At 42.4% G+C, this 22,175-nt stretch overlaps 1 long non-coding RNA gene across 1 annotated transcript in view; it reads right to left on the reverse strand.

Moving 5' to 3' along the window:
• The window catches only part of LOC138854918 (uncharacterized), a 281,560-nt gene that overhangs the window by 39,435 nt on the left and 219,950 nt on the right, over nt 1-22,175 (reverse strand). Inside the window, exon 3 of the long non-coding RNA XR_011394081.1 lies at nt 19,120-19,171. This is a non-coding gene — a long non-coding RNA (uncharacterized lncRNA). The remainder of the gene's footprint in view (nt 1-19,119; nt 19,172-22,175) is intronic.

Consider the following 22,175-nt stretch of genomic DNA (forward strand, 5'->3'; position numbering starts at 1 on the left):
CGTTTCGCCAGCCAGTGACTTCTCTGTCCAATATAGAGGAGAACGTTGGAAGATGAGGAAGAGTTTGAGGTAATCAGTCTCTCAACCTGGTTAGATTCCACGATTCTTCTCTGTATTGGACTGAAGAAGTCACTGGCTGGAGAAGCACTTCCACAATAAAGTTTCGTAAATATCGCACAAGTGTCTCAGTCGTCAAGATTATCTTGTATTGTACTACTAATCCATGGACTTCAGATTAGAAATAAATGGGTTTCGCAACTGAGCCATAGAAACCGCGAAGATAGAATGAAGAAGCTTTTACTCGAGTTATGGACAGCGCTTTTTCTCACACCAGCAGCTTTATCAAGTGAAGGAAAATTAGAAAAATTTCTGTGCTGAATATTTTTCAGTGTCTTTCATAAACAAGTAATTACAATTAATCAGTGTGCCTCGTTCACCCAGCTTTGCTTTTTCATACCCCCAGGGGAGTACAGGTACCCCCGGTTAAAAATCACTGCTCTAGACAAGTCTTTGATCACCTGTGTTGTGGTACGTGGTAACCAAGGTGCCTGGTCAGGCATCGAGCCTCGGAAGTAGTGCCACTTTGAACTATCAACGGGTAGTAAACAGTCAGGTAGATCCGTTCCTTTGCTAGATACCTGAAACTGCTATGTTCACGACTCTTATTTTCTCACCCAAACTTTTTCTCAGCTCTGCCTCAGAGGATCACTCTGTAGTGACGGGCTACTATATTAAATCACGGTGCGGGTGGGGTTTGAACTAATGGCAAGCGAGTTGTAAAACGCCAGGCCAGACTCACTTCCCATGGGTTCTAACCCCACCCGCACCGTGGTTTGTTTGCACTCATATTATTACGATTTTCTGAGTTACTATATTAATCTTCTAACTAATACATAAGATTATGTAGTCTGCTCACCAATGTCTGTGACTTATCTCAGCCTCGCGCAGAATTTAAGTAAATTTTGGAGGCAGGATTTACAATTCCTAACCTTCTGTTGATTTATCATCCTTGTAGAACACCTCTCATTATGCTAATTCAGTCTGACAATACTTCCTGGACCGTGACTTTGTTTCCTTCTGTTTAGATATTCCTATTCTCCTAATGCGACATTTTTATTGTGGCAACGTTTCGCTTTTCAGGAGCTTCGTCGGTTACGTCACGGCTTGACTAAGCTCCTGGAGAGCGAAACGTTGCCAAAAATAAAAATATCGCATTAGGTGCACATATACCCTTTTACCTAAGATAATGTCGGTAATTCCACCAACATTACAAAGTTATCTTCGTCTGTTCTTCCAATTTATTCATTAACTTTTCCTTGATAAGTGTCAAATTCCTTCTTACATTCATCCGCGCACAAGGCCTTTTAACGCCTACATTTGTATTTTCGACAGTTAAAGAGGTTTTTCAACTATTAGAATAGGGAATATCTACTGTTGATAAGGTCTAACAACATATGCAACATCTACTGCCAACCTGTTCCGCTGAAAAAGTCTTCTTGACATCAAAATAGGCAACATCTACTGCTGAGGTCTTTCCAGCACTAAAAATTTAGCATCAACTTCCAGTTCGTTTTCCATTAACGTGTTCCTTCAGTGATCAATATTGCAACACGGGCTGTACTTAGCGACGGTCATATCCGCAGGTGACAAAAGGTCGAGAACCACTTGCCAAGTAATTATGACCCAAAGCGCGTTGCCAAGGTACTGTGATACCATGTATTAAATTACCTTTTTCTATTGGATATCATGGGTTAAACTAAGTACCATAGGCTGGGCACAGACTAATAGTTAGATAGCCATTTAGGATAGAAGGGCAGAATGAACAATGAGTAGAGGGACTTTCTGGGAATTAAAGGGGAGTAAGATGACCTGGCACTGATGGAGTAGGGAGTTTAGAAGAGGTGCGAAAATGATAGAGGTGAACATGACAAGATTAAGAGGAAGACATTAAGGTGATGGTGGAGGACTGAGGGACTTACTCAAGTACTCGTTGGGACGCTATCCCGTCCTTAGATTCAATTCTCTCAGATACTCCTGACTTAATCCCATTTGCACCTCCCCACTGAAATTCCTCTCCTTTAACTTTCTTTCACTTAGAGCTAGGACATCCAGTTTTTCATTCACAATATTCATACTCAATTTTTTGTTCACATCCACATACAGTGTGTGTGTACTCACCTAGTTGTGGTTGCAGGGGTCGAGTCACAGCTCCTAGCCCCACCCCTTCACTGGCCGCTACTAGGTCACTCTTCCTGCTCCAAGAGCTTTATCATATCTCTTCTTAAAGCTATGTATGGATCCTGCCTCCACTACATCACTTCCCAAACTATTCCACTTCCTGATAACTCTGTGACTGAAGAAATGCTTTCTAACATCCTTGTGATTCATCTGAGTCTTCAACTTCCAATTGTGACCCCTTGTTGCAGTGTCCCATCTCTGGAACATCCTGTCTCTGTTCACCTTGTCGATTCCTCTCAGTATTTTAAATGTCGTTATCATATCCCCCTATCTCTCCTGTCCTCCAGTGTCGTCAGGTCAATTTCCCTTAACCTCTCCTCGTAGGAAATACCCCTTAGCTCCGGGACTAGTCTCGTTGCAAACCTTTGCATTTTCTCTAGTTTCCTTACGTGCTTGGCTAAGTGTGGGTTCCAAATTGGCGTTGCATACTCCAATATGGGCCTAGCGTACGCAGTGTACAGGGTCCTGAACGATTCCTTATTAAGATGTCGGAATGCTGTTCTTAGGTTTGCTTGGCGCCCATATGCTGCAGCACTTATTTGGTTGATGTGCGCCTCAGGAGATGTGCCTGGTGTTATACTCACCCCCAGATTCTTTTTCTTGAGTGAGGTTTTTAGTCTCTGGCCCCGTAGACTGTACTCCGTCTATGGTCTTCTTTGTCCTTCCCCAATTTTCATGACTCTGCACTTGGTGGGGTTGAACTCCAGGAGCCAGTTGCTGGACCAGGCCTGCAGCCTGTCCAGATTCCTTTGTAGTTCTGTCTGGCCCTCGTCCGACTGAATTCTTCTCATCAACTTCACATCATCTGCAAACAGGGACACTTCGGAGTCACGTCGTTCACAAATACCAGAAACAGCACCGGTCCTAGGACTGACCCCTGTGGCACTCCGCTCGTTACAGGCGCCCACTCTGACACCTCGCCACGTATCATGACTGTGTGTGTGTGTGTGTGTGTTATATTTTACTTTATTTAAATACCTATAGATCTATTTTAGTAGTATAAATGCTCTGTCTCGAAACCAAACCTTACCTAACAAAAATAAAAATGTACAGCAGAGTAATTTCAATTTGAGAATCTCTGTCAGAAACCATATGGTGTAATATGAGACGAGGTTGTCAAATGATATTATTGCTCCTACCTTCCTTCCCACTCATTGTAGTTAGTTTACCCATAACTGCTACCGTTGCTGCTGTCTCCCATGGCCGCTGATACCGTTGCTGTTGCTGCTGCTGTTTCCCATGGATTCTAATGATGCTGCTTTCTCTTACCCCCTCATGACTGTTGCTATCGTTGTTGCTGTTGCTGTTATTATTATTATCACAACGAAGCGCTAAACCCGTAGGATTATACGGTGCATGTGGAGGGGATGGAAGATATTCAGGCTCAATTCAGGGAACCGGAGCACAGATACAATTCCCTAGATCAAGAGCCCCTCACCAACGTCAAGGAACCTCCCTTGAGGGGCTGTTGCTGCTGCTTCTAAATTACGCACACAGGTGAAGACTATGGTCTGCACACCTTGATGTAATGCGATAACCACTTAAGAACGAGCAACAGACAGCAAAGAATAAATTAATGCATTTCCTTCACCAAAAATAAGCTAGTATCTACAACATATATAGCCTATGTACAGTATTTACAGCTATGTACAGTGAGGGGAAATGCAAGCATAAGATACAGTGATCAATGAGGCAAACGTAAGCACAAGACATGATAAACAGTGGCGACCAGCAGGGAAGGAAAGTCTGCCAAAGTTGTTTCACGAGTGTACCACATCGCTTCACAGCTTTGGCAGGCTTCCTTGTGATTGCTTGGTTGAACCGAGGTACTGGTATAACGACGGGATCACTAATCGTTAGACCCTTAGCACCCGGTTGGCTGGTCGGGAGGCATGCCTATAATGGGTGTGTGACTTACACCGAATAGAAGGTAACATACTATTAGTATGTTATATACTGTTTTTGCTGTCTCCTTTGTTTACGGCTACCATCACCGCTGTTTCTGTTTTCTGTCCCTGTCACTACCGTCGCTGCTTCTGCTGCTCTCTCCTATTACTGCTGTTGTTGCTGCTTTCTCTCATTACTGCTGCTACCACTGCTGCTGCAGTCTTCCAAGGATGCAACTATTATCATTGATGTGTCCCATAGCTGTTGCTACTATCTCTATTGTTGTTGTTATCTTCCATGGCTTCCTCCACTGTCGCTGTACTGCTCCACCGTCACTATTACTCCTATTGTTGTTGCTTCAAATATCTCAGATGGCCTCTACCGTCGCTGTTACTGCTACTGCTATCTCCCATGTCTGCCTCTACCGTAGCTGTTGCTGCTTCTGCTATCTCACATAGCTGCCTCTACCGTCGCTGTTACTACTCTTCATGCTGCTATCTCTCATGGGTCCCTCTAGCGTCGCTGCTGCTGCTACCGCTGTTGCTGCCACCGCTGCACCTCGGTATGAAGGAACGCTCTCCACAGCGTCCCATTACCAACGACTCTCATAATTAACACACCTCCACTATCAAGGCTCCCTGCACCCGCCCACCTACACCCTCCACTCACTCCTTCAGATCGATTTAGCCTCCAGATAGAAATTATCGCTATAGTTAAACCATTTGCATACTAATGAAGGGTTTGCATCCAGGGAGGCTGGCCGCTGCCAGTCCTCACCAGGCTCTTTACGGAGGAAATTCAAGATTTTTCTACTTAGCAAAACAGTAAACGCGTGTATGGTAGGTATTTAATTATCCAAGAGGAAGTGGAGAAGAATTCTTCCTTCGTAAGCCATGCCTGTCGTAAAATGCCGGGAGCAAGAGGCTAGTAACTCTTTCTCCTGTATAAATTACTAAACATAAGAAAAAAAACTTTTTCGGGTCACCCGTCTCGGTGGGAGACAGCTAGTAAGTTAAAAAGAAAAATAGGTACATAATGGGAACAAATGCTTGCTGTGTTTCCTCTGTTATATTTCAAAACACTTAATGGGTTACATTTATATAGTGATTTTTTTCATATTTGAGCTGGGAGACTTCAGCAATGTAATCAAGTATTCCGTTAAAGATTCAACAACCACAGGAGCCACAAAGGGTTCTTTCCAGCAGAGATGGTTACTGTTATTTTGGAATCACCATCTCTCCAGACAGCCTATCCCACACAAAGGAGAAATAGAATTCGTACGAGGATATGCCCACCATAACAGCAATTAGAATATAATAAAAATCTAAAATATATATATACCAGAGACAAAGGGAGAGAGTGAAAAGGGAGAAATGTGGATGTGATAATACCTGTCTAAACACTCACCTACATATCTAGATACATACATACATACCCAAATATCTAAATACGCACATACAAATCTAAATACGCACACACATATATAAACGCACATACGTAAATATACACTCTAAATATTGATCCTAGATGCGAAATATCACAAAAGAGATTACTGTAATCATTACCAAGTACTAAACCCATCAGGGTCACACAGTGCTACAGAAGACTAAATATTGTAGCTTAAAATTGATGTCAGAAAATACTTCCAACTCTCCTAAAACGTCGAAATATTAAATAATAAATAACGAAAGATCGCAGTCAGCAGGACTCGTAACAACTACTGGGGACAGTCAAGATTCCCAGGCAGTACTCAAGTCCGCTCGGCCATGTAGAAGCTTCGAATCCTGGTGACTGTGATTTTTTCTTTGTATATACCAGCTTGTTTCTGAGTGGTGCACTGAAATAAATAATTTTAAGAACTTTTAATATTTTTTTTAATAAAAATGAGAAATATTTAAAAATACAGAAAAAATATGCTAAAATATTATATTACTGCATGTGGTTATCTTGCATATTACTATATAATAATAATAATAATAATAATAATAATAATAATAATAATAATAATAATAGCAATGACAATAATAATAATAAAATAGAAATAATAATAATCTTTATTTACTACAAGTACATATACAAGGTATACAGACCATAGCTGACATCAATGACATATTACTATATAGTATATAGCCGCTTGTTATGCAGAGCATTTCGGGCAAATTAAGTCAGTTTTGTCCCAGGATGCGACCCACACCAGTCAACTAACACCCAGGTGCCCATCTTACTGATTAGTGAACATGGTCAACAGGTGTCTTAAGGAAGCACTTTCTAATGTTTCCACCCGTACCGGAGATCGAACCACGGACCTTTGTGTTTGCAATCTTAGTGCACAGATTTAATCCCTTATATCAAGAGCCCCTCGGTGGCATCAAGGAACCCGTCTCGAGGGGGAGAGATCATTACCTTCACGGGGAAGCGCTAAATCCGAATGGGTTGTACACAGCACTAATTAAAGTAAAAAAATATAAGGAAGGAAGCTCCATTTCCGTGAATCAAAAAGGATTATTTAGGGGTAAAGGATTACTCGAGGGTAAAGGATTACTCGAGAGTAAAGGATTACTCGAGAGTAAAGGATTACTCGAGAGTAAAGGATTACTCGAGAATGAGGGATTACTAGGGAGGGATTACTTGGGAGTAAAGGATTTCTCTAAAGTAAGGGATTACTCTGGAATGAGGGATTACTCGGGAATAAAAAATTACTCAGGAGTAAAGGATTACTCTGGAGAAGAGGATTATTCCTTAGTAAAGGATTACTCTGAAGTAAGGGATTACTCTGGAATGAGGCATTACTTGGGAATAGGGGATTACTTGGGAGTAAAAGATTACTCAGGAATAAAGGATTACTCGGGAGTAAAGAATTACTCTGGAGTAAGGCCTTACTCGGGAGTATAGGATTACTCTGAAGGGATTACTCTGAAGGGATTACTTTGGAGGGATTACTCTGAAGGGATTACTTTGGAGGGATTACTCTGAAGGGATTACTCTGGAGCTTCACTGATGGTGTTGTCTGGTAGTGTTGAAAGGGAAGGGGGTTGGGGAGAGCGGTAGGGGAAAGCGGTAGGAGAAGGGGTAGAGGGTAGGGGTAGAAGGCACGAGTAGAGGAGGAGGAGGTAGAGGGAAGGGGTTGAGGGTAGGGGTAGAAGGTAGGGGGTAGAAGGTAGGGGGTAGAAGGTAGGGGGTAGAAGGTAAGGGGTAGAAGGTAGGGGGTAGAAGGTAGGGGGTAGAAGGTAGGGGGTAGAAGGTAGGGGGTAGAAGGTAGGGCGTAGAAGGTAGGGGTTGAAGGTAGAAGGTAAGAGGTAGGGGTAGGTGGGGTTGGTTGCTGGGGAGGGGTAGTAATGAGGGTAGTGGCAGGGTAAGGCGCCACCAGCCACACAGTCATGACCATCATTAACACTGACAGCAAGAACCGATTGAGGATAATTGCTCCATTTGCAGCCGAGTTGTGGCGCCCTCAGAGCCGCGCCCACCCTCTTCTGCTAGGGTGCCAGTGAGGGAAGGGAACGGTAGAGCAGGGGACAGGAAGGGTAGGGGACGGGAAGGAGATGGGAAGAGAGCGGAGGAAAGGGAATAGGGAAGCGTAGTAAAGGAATAGACAAGGGAACGCTTGCAGACTTGTTTTTTCTTCAGAAATCTTAGATACACCGGAAGTGTGCTGCTCCTTAATTCCATATATTTACACAAGCCACACATAGGAGAATGAGACTTACGATGACGTTTCGGTCCGATTTGGACCATTAACTAGTGAATAGTTTATAGTCCGAGTCGGCCCGAAACGTGGTCATAAGTTTCATTTTCCTATGTGTAGGTTATTTGTGTATTGTTCCAGTCATGGTATTGGCTTTTTAATAGTTATATTTCCATGGGAATAAAAGCTAGGTATGTTTCCCTATCATTTGCCATCACTCAGGAAGAACTGCAGGAAAGAGTATATGTGAGCTTGAGCTGGGATACCTGAGGGAGGCGCTGAGGATATCAGGTATTCCGCTTAAGTTTTAGTAACTACAACAGTTAATAAGATTTCATTCTTTATTCCAGCAGAGCTGGAGTGGCAAGACCTGGAACATTACTATGGGTGGTATTACCTGGAGTTTACCTGGAGAGAGTTCCGGGGGTCAACGCCCCCGCGGCCCGGTCTGTGACCAGGCCTCCTGGTGGATCAGAGCCTGATCAACCAGGCTGTTGCTGCTGGCTGCACGCAAACCAACGTACGAGCCACAGCCCGGCTGATCCGGAACTGACTTTAGGTGCTTGTCCAGTGCCAGCTTGAAGACTGCCAGGGGTCTGTTGGTAATCCCCCTTATGTGTGCTGGGAGGCAGTTGAACAGTCTCGGGCCCCTGACACTTATTGTATGGTCTCTTAACGTGCTAGTGACACCCCTGCTTTTCATTGGGGGGATGGTGCATCGTCTGCCAAGTCTTTTGCTTTCGTAGTGAGTGATTCTCGTGTGCAAGTTCGGTACTAGTCCCTCTAGGATTTTCCAGGTGTATATAATCATGTATCTCTCCCTCCTGCGTTCCAGGGAATACAGGTTTAGGAACCTCAAGCGCTCCCAATAATTGAGGTGTTTTATCTCCGTTATGCGCGCCGTGAAAGTTCTCTGTACATTTTCTAGGTCGGCAATTTCACCTGCCTTGAAAGGTGCTGTTAGTGTGCAGCAATATTCCAGCCTAGATAGAACAAGTGACCTGAAGAGTGTCATCATGGGCTTGGCCTCCCTAGTTTTGAAGGTTCTCATTATCCATCCTGTCATTTTTCTAGCAGATGCGATTGATACAATGTTATGGTCCTTGAAGGTGAGATCCTCCGACATGATCACTCCCAGGTCTTTGACGTTGGTGTTTCGCTCTATTTTGTGGCCAGAATTTGTTTTGTACTCTGATGAAGATTTAATTTCCTCATGTTTACCATATCTGAGTAATTGAAATTTCTCATCGTTGAACTTCATATTGTTTTCTGCAGCCCACTGAAAGATTTGGTTGATGTCCACCTGGAACCTTGCAGTGTCTGCAATGGCTAGTGGCTAACGCGACGGGCTGGAGTTTTGAGACTCTATTACCTGGAGTTTACCTGGAGAGAGTTCCGGGGGTCAACGCCCCCGCGGCCCGGTCTGAGACCAGGCCTCCTGGTGGATCAGAGCCTGATCAACCAGGCTGTTGCTGCTGGCTGCACGCAAACCAACATACGAGCCACAGCCCGGCTGATCCGGAACTGACTTTAGGTGCTTGTCCAGTGCCAGCTTGAAGACTGCCAGGGGGAGGGATGCTCATGTTGTCGATGCTTGGTAAATGAGGGGACATAGACGGGTGTCGGGTGACATATGACGTCTGAACAAGTCGAAAATAGTAGGTGGCAGATTTTTTTTTTTCAACAAGTCGGCCGTCTCCCACCGAGGCAGGGTGACCCAAAAAAGAAAGAAAATCCCCAAAAAGAAAATACTTTCATCATTCAACACTTTCACCACACTCACACATTATCACTGTTTTTGCAGAGGTGCTCAGAATACAACAGTTTATAAGCATATACGTATAAAGATACACAACATATCCCTCCAAACTGCCAATATCCCAAACCCCTCCTTTAAAGTGCAGGCATTGTACTTCCCATTTCCAGGACTCAAGTCCGACTATATGAAAATAACCGGTTTCCCTGAATCCCTTCACTAAATATTACCCTGCTCACACTCCAACAGATCGTCAGGTCCCAAGTATCATTCGTCTCCATTCACTCCTATCTAACACGCTCATGCACGCTTGCTGGAAGTCCAATCCCCTCGCCCACAAAACCTCCTTTACCCCCTCTTTCCAACCCTTTCGAGGAAGACCCCTACCCCTCCTTCCTTTCCCTATAGATTTATATGCTTTCCATGTCATTCTACTTTGATCCATTCTCTCTAAATGACCAAACCACTTCAACAACCCCTCTTCTGCCCTCTGACTAATGCTTTTATTAACTCCACACCTTCTCCTAATTTCCACACTCCGAATTTTCTGCATAATATTTACACCACACATTGCCCTTAGACAGGACATCTCCACTGCCTCCAACCGTCTCCTCGCTGCTGCATTTACCGCCCAAGCTTCACATCCATATAAGAGTGTTGGTACTACTATACTTTCATACATTCCCTTCTTTGCCTCCATAGATAACGTTTTTTGACTCCACATATACCTCAACGCACCACTCACCTTTTTTCCCTCATCAATTCTATGATTAACCTCATCCTTCATAAATCCATCCGCCGACACGTCAACTCCCAAGTATCTGAAAACATTCACTTCTTCCATACTCCTCCTCCCCAATTTGATATCCAGTTTTTCTTTATCTAAATCATTTGATACCCTCATCACCTTACTCTTTTCTATGTTCACTTTCAACTTTCTATCTTTACACACATTCTCAAACTCATCCACTAACCTTTGCAATTTTTCTTTAGAATCTCCCATAAGCACAGTATCATCAGCAAAAAGTAACTGTGTCAATTCCCATTTTGAATTTGATTCCCCATAATTTAACCCCACCCCTCTCCCGAACACCCTAGCATTTACTTCTTTTACAACCCCATCTATAAATATATTAAACAACCATGGTGACATTACACATCCCTGTCTAAGACCTACTTTTACCGGGAAGTATTTTCCCTCTCTTCTACACACCCTAACCTGAGCCTCACTATCCTCATAAAAACTCTTTACAGCATTTAGTAACTTACCACCTATTCCATATACTTGCAACATCTGCCACGTTGCTCCTCTATCCACTCTATCATATGCCTTTTCTAAATCCATAAATGCAATAAAAACTTCCCTACCTTTATCTAAATACTGTTCACATATATGCTTCAATGTAAACACTTGATCTACACATCCCCTACCCACTCTGAAGCCTCCCTGCTCATCCGCAATCCTACATTCTGTCTTACCTCTAATTCTTTCAATTATAACCCTACCGTATACTTTTCCTGGTATACAAACTTATTCCTCTATAATTTTTACAATCTCTTTTGTCCCCTTTCCCTTTATATAAAGGGACTATACATGCTCTCCGCCAATCCCTAGGTACCTTCCCCTCTTTCATACATTTATTAAACAAAAGTACCAACCACTCCAACACTATATCCCCCCCTGCTTTTAACATTTCTGTCATGATCCCATCAGTTCCAGCTGCTTTACCCCCTTTCATTCTACGTAATGCCTCACGTACCTCCACCACACTTACATTCTGCTCTTCTTCACTCCTAAAAGATGGTATACCTCCCTGGCCAGTGCATGGAATTACCGCCTCCCTTTCTTCTTCAACATTTAAAAGTTCCTCAAAATATTCTCGTCATCTACCTAATACCTCCCTTTCCCCATCTACTAATTCCCCTACTCTGTTTTTAACTGACAAATCCATACTTTCCCTTGGCTTTCTTAACTCACTTGTTTAACTCACTCCAAAAATTTTTCTTATTTTCATTAAAATTTCTTGACAGTGCCTCTCCCACTCTATCATCTGCTCTCCTTTTGCACTCTCTCACCACTCTCTTCACCTTTCTTTTACTCTCCATATACTCTGCTCTTCTTATAACACTTCAGCTTTGTAAAAACCTCTCATAAGCTACCTTTTTCTCTTTTATCACACCCTTTACTTCATCATTCCACCAATCACTCCTCTTTCCTCCTGCCCCCACCCTCCTATAACCACAAACTTCTGCCCCACATTCTAATACTGCATATTTAAAACTATTCCAACCCTCTTCAACCCCCCCACTACTCATCTTTGCACTAGCCCACCTTTCTGCCAATAGTCGCTTTAATTTATACAAATGTAAGGTAGAGAAAGAGGTGTTTGGGTTAACACGAACGAACGCACGCACGCGCACACACACGCACGCACGCACACACACACACACACACCAAAACTAAGAGAATGCTTGGTTTCATAGCTAGAAACTACGAACAAAAAGCACCAGAAATACTGACTCACTATAATGCACTTGTTAGACACTATCTTACTGTGTAGTCCACTTGTCTCCAAATCACTCAGAAAACCAAAACATTCTGGAGAGAAGAGCCACCAAACTCGTACCTTCGACCGGAACCTTATGAAGAAAATCTCACTATGACCATAATTTTTAAAGGGGTGGACTGGTAAGCCAGCGGAAGGCCCCGGTCAGATGACCAAAAGCTCTAACAGCGGGTCATCATCTAAGACCCGCGTCAGGAAACACTTGTCCTTTTTCCTTACGAACTTTACCTCGCCTAACCATCTCTCGTCTTAGGACATAAAGACTACGAGGAGAGATCAGTCAAACCTTTACGATACTGAATTACTACGACACATTTATACATGAGCCAATTGAAGTCCTGAATGAAGTCAGAAAATATCTTCAATTACTCTGAAACGTCGAAATATGCAATAATAAAATAGATTTTATGGACTTTTCATATGATTTGTTTAAAATGTAAAGTAATAAAAAATACAAAAAGATCTAAAACTTTTTAACTCAAAACAGAACTTTTAGAGAGGGGGAGAGAGAGAGAGAGAGAGAGAGAGAGAGAGAGAGAGAGAGAGAGAGAGAGAGAGAGAGAGAGAGAGAGAGAGAGAGAGAGAGAGAGATGGAGAGAGAGAGAGATGGAGAGAGAGGGATGGAGAGAGAGAGATGGACAGAGATGGAGAGAGATGGACAGAGATGGAGAGAGAGAGAGATGGAGAGAGAGAGAGAGAGAGAGAGAGAGAGAGATGGCCAGAGATGATAAATTAGTGACCAGCAAGGTGTTGGGTATGATTTGGGAGGACAGGAGCGAGACGTTGCCAGGGACACTCGCTTCCTCACTAAACCAGTAGAACCCACACGGACATCCATATACACACAACAGAAAGGGCAGTATAAAGCTAACATTTTTGATGCTTGTGCAGTGGCTGCATCACGACGATAGTTGACAGTAAGGCAACCGAGCCAGTATTACTAGTAATGGTAGATAATAATAATAATAATAATAATAATAATCTTTATTTCTACAAGTACGTGATACAACTTATACATACTTAGCTGACATTAATGACATACTATATAGAAAGACCCTGGGTATTCAGAGCATTTCGGCAACTTAGATTATGTCCCCAGGGTGCAACTCACACTAGTTGGCTAACACCCAGGTACCTACTTGCTTCTAAGTGAACAAGGGCATCAGGTATCTTAAGGAAACACGTCCTAATGCTTCCACCCGTACCGGGGATCGAACCACGGACCTCAGTGTGTGATCTGAGCGCCCTACCAACTGAGCTACGGGACATCCAAGTACAGGAACGTGATAATATTCCGGGCTGTTGGTAACTAGAAGCAGAATTGCTGGCGCACACAGCTCTCGGAATGCCAGTGGAGTAACGTGACTATTAACATAGGAACAATACTAATTTAGCTGAGATAGTCGCAGCTTGCATCTTCCACCTAGTTCCATTTCTCCAGTAAAGTCCATGTTAATTGTTAATATAGCATGGTATATTCCCCCACCCCCAGAGGCATTGTGGAGCGGGAAGAGATCCTTCTTAATCTAGATAGAAGTAAACAGTTCTTCTCAGCAGATAGTCTTTGTTTGTAGTATTTAAGTCCTCTGCTATCTGTCTGACGCATTTATTCCCATGTACTGAACACTCTCTTACACACACTCTCTTATCCTCTCCCACTCTCTCTCCCCGCTCTTCATCTCTCCCGCTCTTCATTTCTCTCTCTCTCTCTCTCTCTCTCTAAAAGTTCTGTACACGAATACTGACTTAACCTCCGATATACCGGAGGTAATAAAAAAAAACCAAGACACGTTAGCAAAACTTAAACCAGTTTAACCATAACAAAGACTAAAGCAATATTTCCTGGGAATACTACATGATAGAGTGCAGAGGGAGTTCAGGAGTAACCCTGACGTTCATACCTATTCGTAGAGCTGTTCATGACTTCAGCTTCCACTATTTCGTAGTCACTGTCATTCCACTTTCCGAACATCGTAAAGGTGAAAAATATTTCCTCACTCCTTTCTAGATTTAGATTTTTGCCGCCGAAGTGGCTAGTTTATTGCATACTAGAGACTAGGAACTAGGCCCCAAAAAGGATTTACAAGAGTACTTCTGGATTATATCTACAGTTTACTTACCTGCTGCAAGGAAATTTAGGAAATTTAATATGTCTGGTATCTTATTTTTATTAATAACATATCCATCTAGCAACTTTGTTCCTTTAACTTGAGTCTCCCTTCTTCCTATTTTCTGTCTCACTCCTTCTTCATTGGCTATTTAAGAATCGTGTATGTTATCATGCCTCCTTTTGTCTACTTCTCCTATTTTCTAGACTAGTCTTGTTGTAAATCTTTGCACTTTCCTTGTATTTGTACATATTCCATGCGGGCTTCATGCGGGCTTCATGCGAGCTTCATGCGGGCTTCATGCGGGCTTCATGCGGGCTTCAAGCGAGCTTCATGCGGGCTTCATGCGGGTCCAGCATTCTCTCTGATGGGATTCAGATATTTCTGTAAAGCCTAAATGAAAAGCATATTTTCTGCAGAAACTATCCGCTCATCCTCAAGTGAGGTTTGCAGCCTCTGTACCCAGAGTCTGTAATTAGTTTTCAGTCATCTTATCCCTAATTATCATAACCTTGCGCTTGCTGGAGTTGAATTACAATAGTCAGTAGTCTAACTCTGCAGTGTTTAAGTTAGGTTAAGCCTTGCCTTGTCATCTTCATATTTTTTTAAACATTCACATCTGTACACATTACTCCAGTTCTTCTAGAATGTCATACCTGGAGTCTACCTGGAGGGTATTCCAGGGGCTAACGCTCCTGCGGCCCGGTCCACAACCAGGCCTCCCAGTGGATCAGGGTGTGATCAACCAGAAACAGTACCTATGTAGTAGTACTGATTTTCGTGAAACACAGTTTCTTACACTTGTCCATTATAATTATTTTTCCTCTCTACCCATCACTCATTCTCTCCATTTCCCCGGTATTATCTCATCAACTGCTTCTGTTATTTCCTCCTGCTGTACAAACTGACCATTATATTGTACCTCTCATATTCATGCTACCCAAAATTATGCAGCTGACCCTCCAGTACTTATGTTCATTCTGTTTCCCCTCTCAGAACTTCAGCAGGTTTTTAAGAGAAGATTTATTATATCTAAATTCGCGTGCGTGCGTGCGCCCGAGCCCTTACCTACTTGAGTTCCCTTATTTATAATTTCGAGGGAGGCGTCTTAGCTCCTATCCCCGGTTCGTAGCTAGCCAGGACAACATTCAGTCACTCTCTAAGTACATGTGGGATTCATCACACCAACAATCTTCGTCATAAGAGCGTTGTAGGAGCTAGACCGTTCGTCACTGCTACATTCAGTCTTGGTGTCATCACTTACAGTTCCCTTATGACTGGTATCACTAGTTAGCCCATTCTCGCACCAAGAGTGACAAACGTTTCTATGTAAACGTGTTGCCTATTGCCACTTCACTGAAAGGTGTTTGAAGAGACTCGAGGATCAACTCGAAGAATAATGAAAACTTTCCAGAGACCACGAAGAGACATGCCATGGTTGTATTGTTAGTAACTGCGGTTTCAAACCTATCGACTACATTAGTATCATTAAGGTTGTACGTAACCTCACCACCAAATAAGAATACAGTGGACCCCCGGTTAACGATATTTTTTCACTCCAGAAGTATGTTCAGGTGCCAGTACTGACTGAATTTGTTCCCATAAGAAATATTGTGAAGTAGATTAGTCCATTTCAGACCCCCAAACATACACGTACAAACGCACTTACATAAATACACTTACATAATTGGTCGCATTCGGAGGTAATCGTTATGCGGGGGTCCACTGTACTTTCATACCTAAAAATAGGGACTGAAGTAAACTGCGTGTATACTGTATACTGTATACCCCTCAGGGTATAGAATGTATCCTCTGACACACCATTCAGAGACTGAAGGCTGGAACGAAGTTCTAAATCCCACAAATACGAGGAACAAAAGTTTATACAATAAGAGATAGACAACTTGACCTTAGAACAGTAATTACAGTCGACCAGTTTTGAGAACTACGTCGAGCACAAAACTTTCAGCCATAATAAAAAAAATAAAGACCACAACGATTTAAACCCGCAGACGTGGCAACCATTTAAACTACGACGACATAAATTACAAGGAAGTATCACGCAGACATAAATCACAGACAAACCACGACGACAAACCGCAACATAAACCACAACATAAACATCGACACCATAACTCAAACATTAATAAACCGTAAAAGACTTGTACAAAGAATACAAACCACGAATGTTTTAAGAAAATGCACAAAGGGAGCAATACTCGGCCAAGACTTCACTCCATGACTTCCAAAGTCACCACTCTAACCACTGAAGTTATCTTACCACTGTAGTTATTTTGCCACTGAAGTTTTCTTACAACTGAAGTTACCACTGAAGTTTTATCTTACTACTGGTTAACTTACTACTTTAGTTATCTTACCACTGAATTATGTTACTACTAAAGTTACCTTACCACTGAAGTTATCTTACCACTGAATTATGTACTACTAAAGCTACCTTACCACTGAAGTTGTCTTACCACTGAAGTTACATTACAACGGAAGTTATCCTACTACTGAAGTTATCTTACCGTTGGAGTTATTTGACCACTGAAGGTATCTTACCACTGTAGATATCCTGCCACTGAAGTTATCTTACCACTGAAGTTATCTTACAGTTAAACTTATCTTACCATTGAAGTTAAGTAAAAGGACACAAGTGCAACTAATGTGACATTTTATTGTGGCAACGTTTCGCTCTCCAGGAGCTCTGTCAAAGCTCCTGGAGAGCGAAACGTTGCCACAATAAAATGTCACATTAGTTGCACTTGTGTCCTTTTACTTTACATATTGTCGGTAATTCTACCAACTTTATTACACCACTGAAGTTATCCTACCACAGAAGATATTTTACTACTGAGTTATCTTAGAACTAAACTTTTGCCACTGAAGCTATCCTACCACTGAAGTTATCTTTCAACTAAAGTTGTCTTACCACTGAAATTTTCTTACCATTAAAGTTATCTTACCACTAAAGTTACCTTACCACAGAAGTTATCTTACCACTTAAGTTATCTCACCACTGAAGTTATTTGACCACAGTTATTTTACAACTGAGGTTTTCTTACAACTAAACTTATCTCACCACTGAAGTTATCTTACCACTGAAATTATATTACCACTGAATTTATTATTTTCTTCAACTCTCATGGATGAGTTAAGTATTTAACGAACTCATTAACGAACTAATTAATATCTTCTTTCATTTGTAAATTCCTCAACGAACTCGTATATAAGTTCCCTGACATCCTCTTTCATTTACGAACTTCTTAATGATTTTTTATGGAGAGAATAACGTCTTCTCTCAATTACGAACTCTTAAAATTCTTAACGAAATCATCCACCAAGAAATTAGCATCTTTTAAAATTTACTAACTCCTTAACGAACCAGTTAACAGATTCATCAACGCCCTCTCTCATTTACGAACTAATTAACGAGCCCACTTACGAACTCATTAACACCGTCACTAAGTTACGAATTCATTACTGTCTTCCTTAATTTACGAACCCACTAACGTTCTCTTTTAAATTTTCAATTACGTCTTCTCTTGTTTGGCGCCTCATTAACGAATTCTTTTACGAATTCACTCAGGTCTTCTTTATGAAATCGCTAAAGTCTTTTATCATTAATTTGGCGTAATTAAATTACCAGTGCAAGAGAACTGAGAGCAGATTAACCAATACTTAATTTCCTCCTATAATGACTCGCGAATGTAAACAATTCACTGAAATACGACTCGAACAAATGGCAAGTCATTGTTAAAATCTGACGACTGGCTTGCCGCGGGTTTGAACTCCACTTCGTACAGTGAGTTCTTTCATCCAGTATCTGTGCGAATTATTGCTCAGTGTAATTTTGTAAATAAAAGAGTGAGGATTGCACAGAAAATAATGTACAGTGGGGAACTGCATTGAAAGACGGTAGTGAGGAACTGCATTGAGGGAATGTAGTGAGGAACTACATTGAGAGACGGTAGTGAGGAAATGCACTGAGAGAATGTAGTGAGGAACTGCATTGAGAGAATGTAGTGAGGAGCTGCATTGAGAGAATGTAGTGAGGAGCTGCATTGAGAGAATGTAGTGAGGAACTACACTGAGAGACGGTAGTGAGGAACTACACTGAGAGACGGTAGTGAGGAACTACACTGAGAGACGGTAGTGAGGAACTACACTGAGAGACGGTAGTGAGGAACTACACAGAGACGGTAGTGAGGAACTACACTAAGTGACGGTAGTGAGGAACTACACTGAGAGACGGTAGTGAGGAACGGACACCGAGAACCACAGTGAAAAATACAGTGAGATACTCACAGTGAGAAATGTAAAGTAACGTACATTCAAGAACAGACAGTGAGGAAGGCACAATGAGGAACGTACGGCGGTGAGCATACAATGTGGAACTTGCAGTACGGAGAGGAACGCATAGAGATAAACGTTTTGTGAGCAGTATCTATCGAGAAACATACATCAAGGAACGTACAGCGAAAAACATACGTTAAAGAACGTCTTGTTGAGAACGTATAGTGATGAACGTGCATATGAAAAGCGAGAGAGAGGAACGTACAGTAGAAAGCTTGTAGCTAGGACCGTAACGTGGGCAATGTTAAGCCAAACCCGTACAAAAACGAACGCACGTACAATGAGGGACATAAACGATAGTGCAATGAGGAACATACGAAGCTTCAGTGAGGAATGTACAACAACGATCATACAATGAGGTACAAAAAAAAAAAACAACGTTTAGTGACGAGCGTGAAGGTAGGGAAATTATAATGAGGAAGGTATAGTGAACAACGTACAACGAATCACGTTCAGTGAGGAACGTGTAACGAGCGCACAGGCACCACAACAAGAGAAGGCTTAACACACATGTTTATTTACCTGTCAGAGTGCGTGCAGATGTACCAGATTTTCCACTGAGGGACAACGCCACCTGTGGAAAGAGAAACAAAGGAATCAGAGCAGAATCCAGATGGACACGCTAACTGGAACCTCGGAAAGATGTGAGGAGTCAGGAAGGGAAGCAAGGAAGGGAAGGATGATGTGGGGAAGAGAGAAGTCGAAAAACAGGATACGGATGAAGAAACGTAGAAAAAGGCAAAAGGTGTTGGGAGATCTGAAGAGCGTTTTGACTTGTGAAATCACCCAGCGTTACTGGTAGAGTATGAATTAGTAATATTATTATTATTATTATTGGAAGCTTAGGGGCCATACAGCACATGGAGAATGGGAGGGAGTAAGGTTCGATCTTAGAAGGGGGTCTTATCAGAAGATCGATTCTAGAGTGGGTCTTATACAAGGTTCCCTTGGAAAAAGACCCCTTCACCGACATCGCGGTACCTCCCAGTGGGAAATAAAACATACAGGGCACACATAAGAACACACAAGGTAAAACTAAGAAGGAAAATATATTAATTACTATCACGAACAAAGCACAAATAAATACAATAAACAACTAAAATATCCCCCATCAGTTAAAAATCTCATTACTTATATTAAAAGGCTTATCTAAAAATTACCCTGAGGTACTACAGCCCCCTGGTAATTATATAAAAAAAGAGGATTAGGAAGAGAGGAGATGAAGAATGGAGGGGAAAAGGAGTGTTAATGATGCAAAATAAAGGGAAGAAAGAAAAAAGATAGAGGGTTGATCTAAGCGGCAGGGTTAAATGAGATTAAGTTGACAGAGTAAGGGCAAGGGTTGTGTAGGTGGTCTGGAAAGGAGAGGGCTAGGTAAGGCACAAAACACTAAGAGATAAAGTTAGTGTCAGGGAGAGGGCAAGGAGAATCAGCGGCAGGAGACGAGACAAGGCAGGGGTAAAATTCAAGATGAATGGGCTAGCCAAGAAAACAGTAGGAATGAAATCATCGTGAACTAGAATGGACTGAGACAGAACACAAACAAGGACAGGTGAAACCAGACCAGGAGGGGTAATATACAAATAACCCGCACATAAGAGAGAGAGGCGCTTACGACGACGTTTTGGTCGTCGTAAGCGGTCCCTACAGCCCTGGCCCTCTACCCCACTGTCACATACATTTACACTGTCTTGTCGTGCCTTCGACAGAGTGCATTCACCAATGAACAAGTCATCTTATGACGGAGATCCATGTCATTGTTATTTTTCTTACCAATTAACACAACCCTAATAGTGTAGACTCAGACCCAGGAACGGGATAGACACTGGGTTTGGGGAAATAATGAAGGTTTTCGAGATAAAAGCTATTCAGTGTAGTCTTCCCTTCAAATTTGTCACCTGGGAACCTTCCTTTGCACCGGGAAACACAGGCCAAATCTTGCTCTCTGAGGGACATTGTTGTAAATTTCTTTCCCGCCCCATTATCCCCTGCATTATCCCCTGGGATGTGTGGGAGGGGGAGGATAAAGGCAGGTCCCAGGAACCCATCCACAGTAACCCTGATGAGTAGGACACATATGCAACTGTTTCACATCTTCTTGCCGATGTTTTATGCCATTTTCAACACAGCAAACCTGTCCCAGATTGATATAAACAAGTGGTCATAAAAAGACATGTGAGAAATCTCTAGAACACATTTATCAGAAAACTTTTCGGTTCCGATCAAGATTCCAAGACCAAAACGTTTTGCAGCAACAAGTGTACTGATGTTTGCTCACTTGTCTTTTTAATCCAACTCTGCCACTATTATCCTGCCCCTGTAATCCTGCGTCAAGTTGAATGAGGCAATAAAGGGAGAGTGACAAGGAAAAAAACACAAAGACATCTGAAGAAGACTATAGACGATCGAATCATGTAAATAAAACACGTTATTCGATTGTTTTTATGCTAGAGTTCTTTTTATTTACATACTTGCCGGTGGTTGTCACCATCTTTGACCAAAGACATTTTAAACATAGGTCACTGAGCGAAACCTCGTTTTTTAATACAGGTTTACTCAGAAGTTGGCAGTGTTGGGCAGTGAAGGGAGGGGAGGGGGCAGCCTTAACTCACGCCTTGGGCATTACGATAGGCTGGGGAGTGGTTGGTGCTGGCAGGGCAGGGCAATGTACACTTGGGCATGCTGGAATGTGGTGGAGTTTAGCAGAGTCGGGCAGGGAAGGGGGCAATGCTCACTCAGGTCTTGGGCATGCCGGGCACGTAGGCAGATGCGCTGGGAAGGTCAAAATATTAGGGGGCGGTGCGTATAACACCCAGTGGTAATGTAAGGGCTCACCCAAGAGCGCCCGGAGAGGGCGTCCAGCGGGAGGGTGGGTTTTTTCTGGTACACTGGACAAAGGCAAATTTTGTTATGTTGTGGTTGTAACATTTATCTTGATAATGGTTAAGGTTCACGACGTCAGATGGGGTTCTGTCGTCTTTCTCTGGTGAGAAACCGTAGAGAGAGAGAGAGAGAGAGAGAGAGAGAGAGAGAGAGAGAATGCACATCAATGGTAGAATATACCACCAGTGCCCTGGGGATCCATACCAGTATCTCTGGAGACAAAACTGTGAGAAAAACATTTGTCGAACACTTGTGTATGGCTGCATCTATGCTGTAACTTAAGCCACAGCGGTCACTCGTGTATGACTATGCTGTAACTTAAGGCCCAGCTCACACTTGTATGCAGACACCAGAATTTAAAACGTGAGATAATCGAGAATTGTTGAGTAATCTGTGCTTGAAAAAAAAAATTGCTGACGACAGCTAATAACTACGATTACTACTACTACTACTTCGTTGCTGTCGTTATTATTGTTGCCGTTGTTGTTGTTCTTCCCTTTTCCTTCCTCATTATTACTATATCACTGCTACTATACCCAAGAGAAAGCGCTAAACTCATCGGGGTTACATAATGCCTAGGAAATCATAGGTAATCAAGTTTGTTGCAATAAAGTAAAAGGTAATTTTAAATTTCTTGAATCAAGAGACCTTCCCCGGAATCAGACAACCTATCTGAAGGAAGTGGCTCACAGACC

Source organism: Cherax quadricarinatus, chromosome 74 (genome assembly GCF_038502225.1).
Source record: "Cherax quadricarinatus isolate ZL_2023a chromosome 74, ASM3850222v1, whole genome shotgun sequence".
Classification (NCBI taxonomy): Eukaryota; Metazoa; Arthropoda; class Malacostraca; order Decapoda; family Parastacidae; genus Cherax; species Cherax quadricarinatus.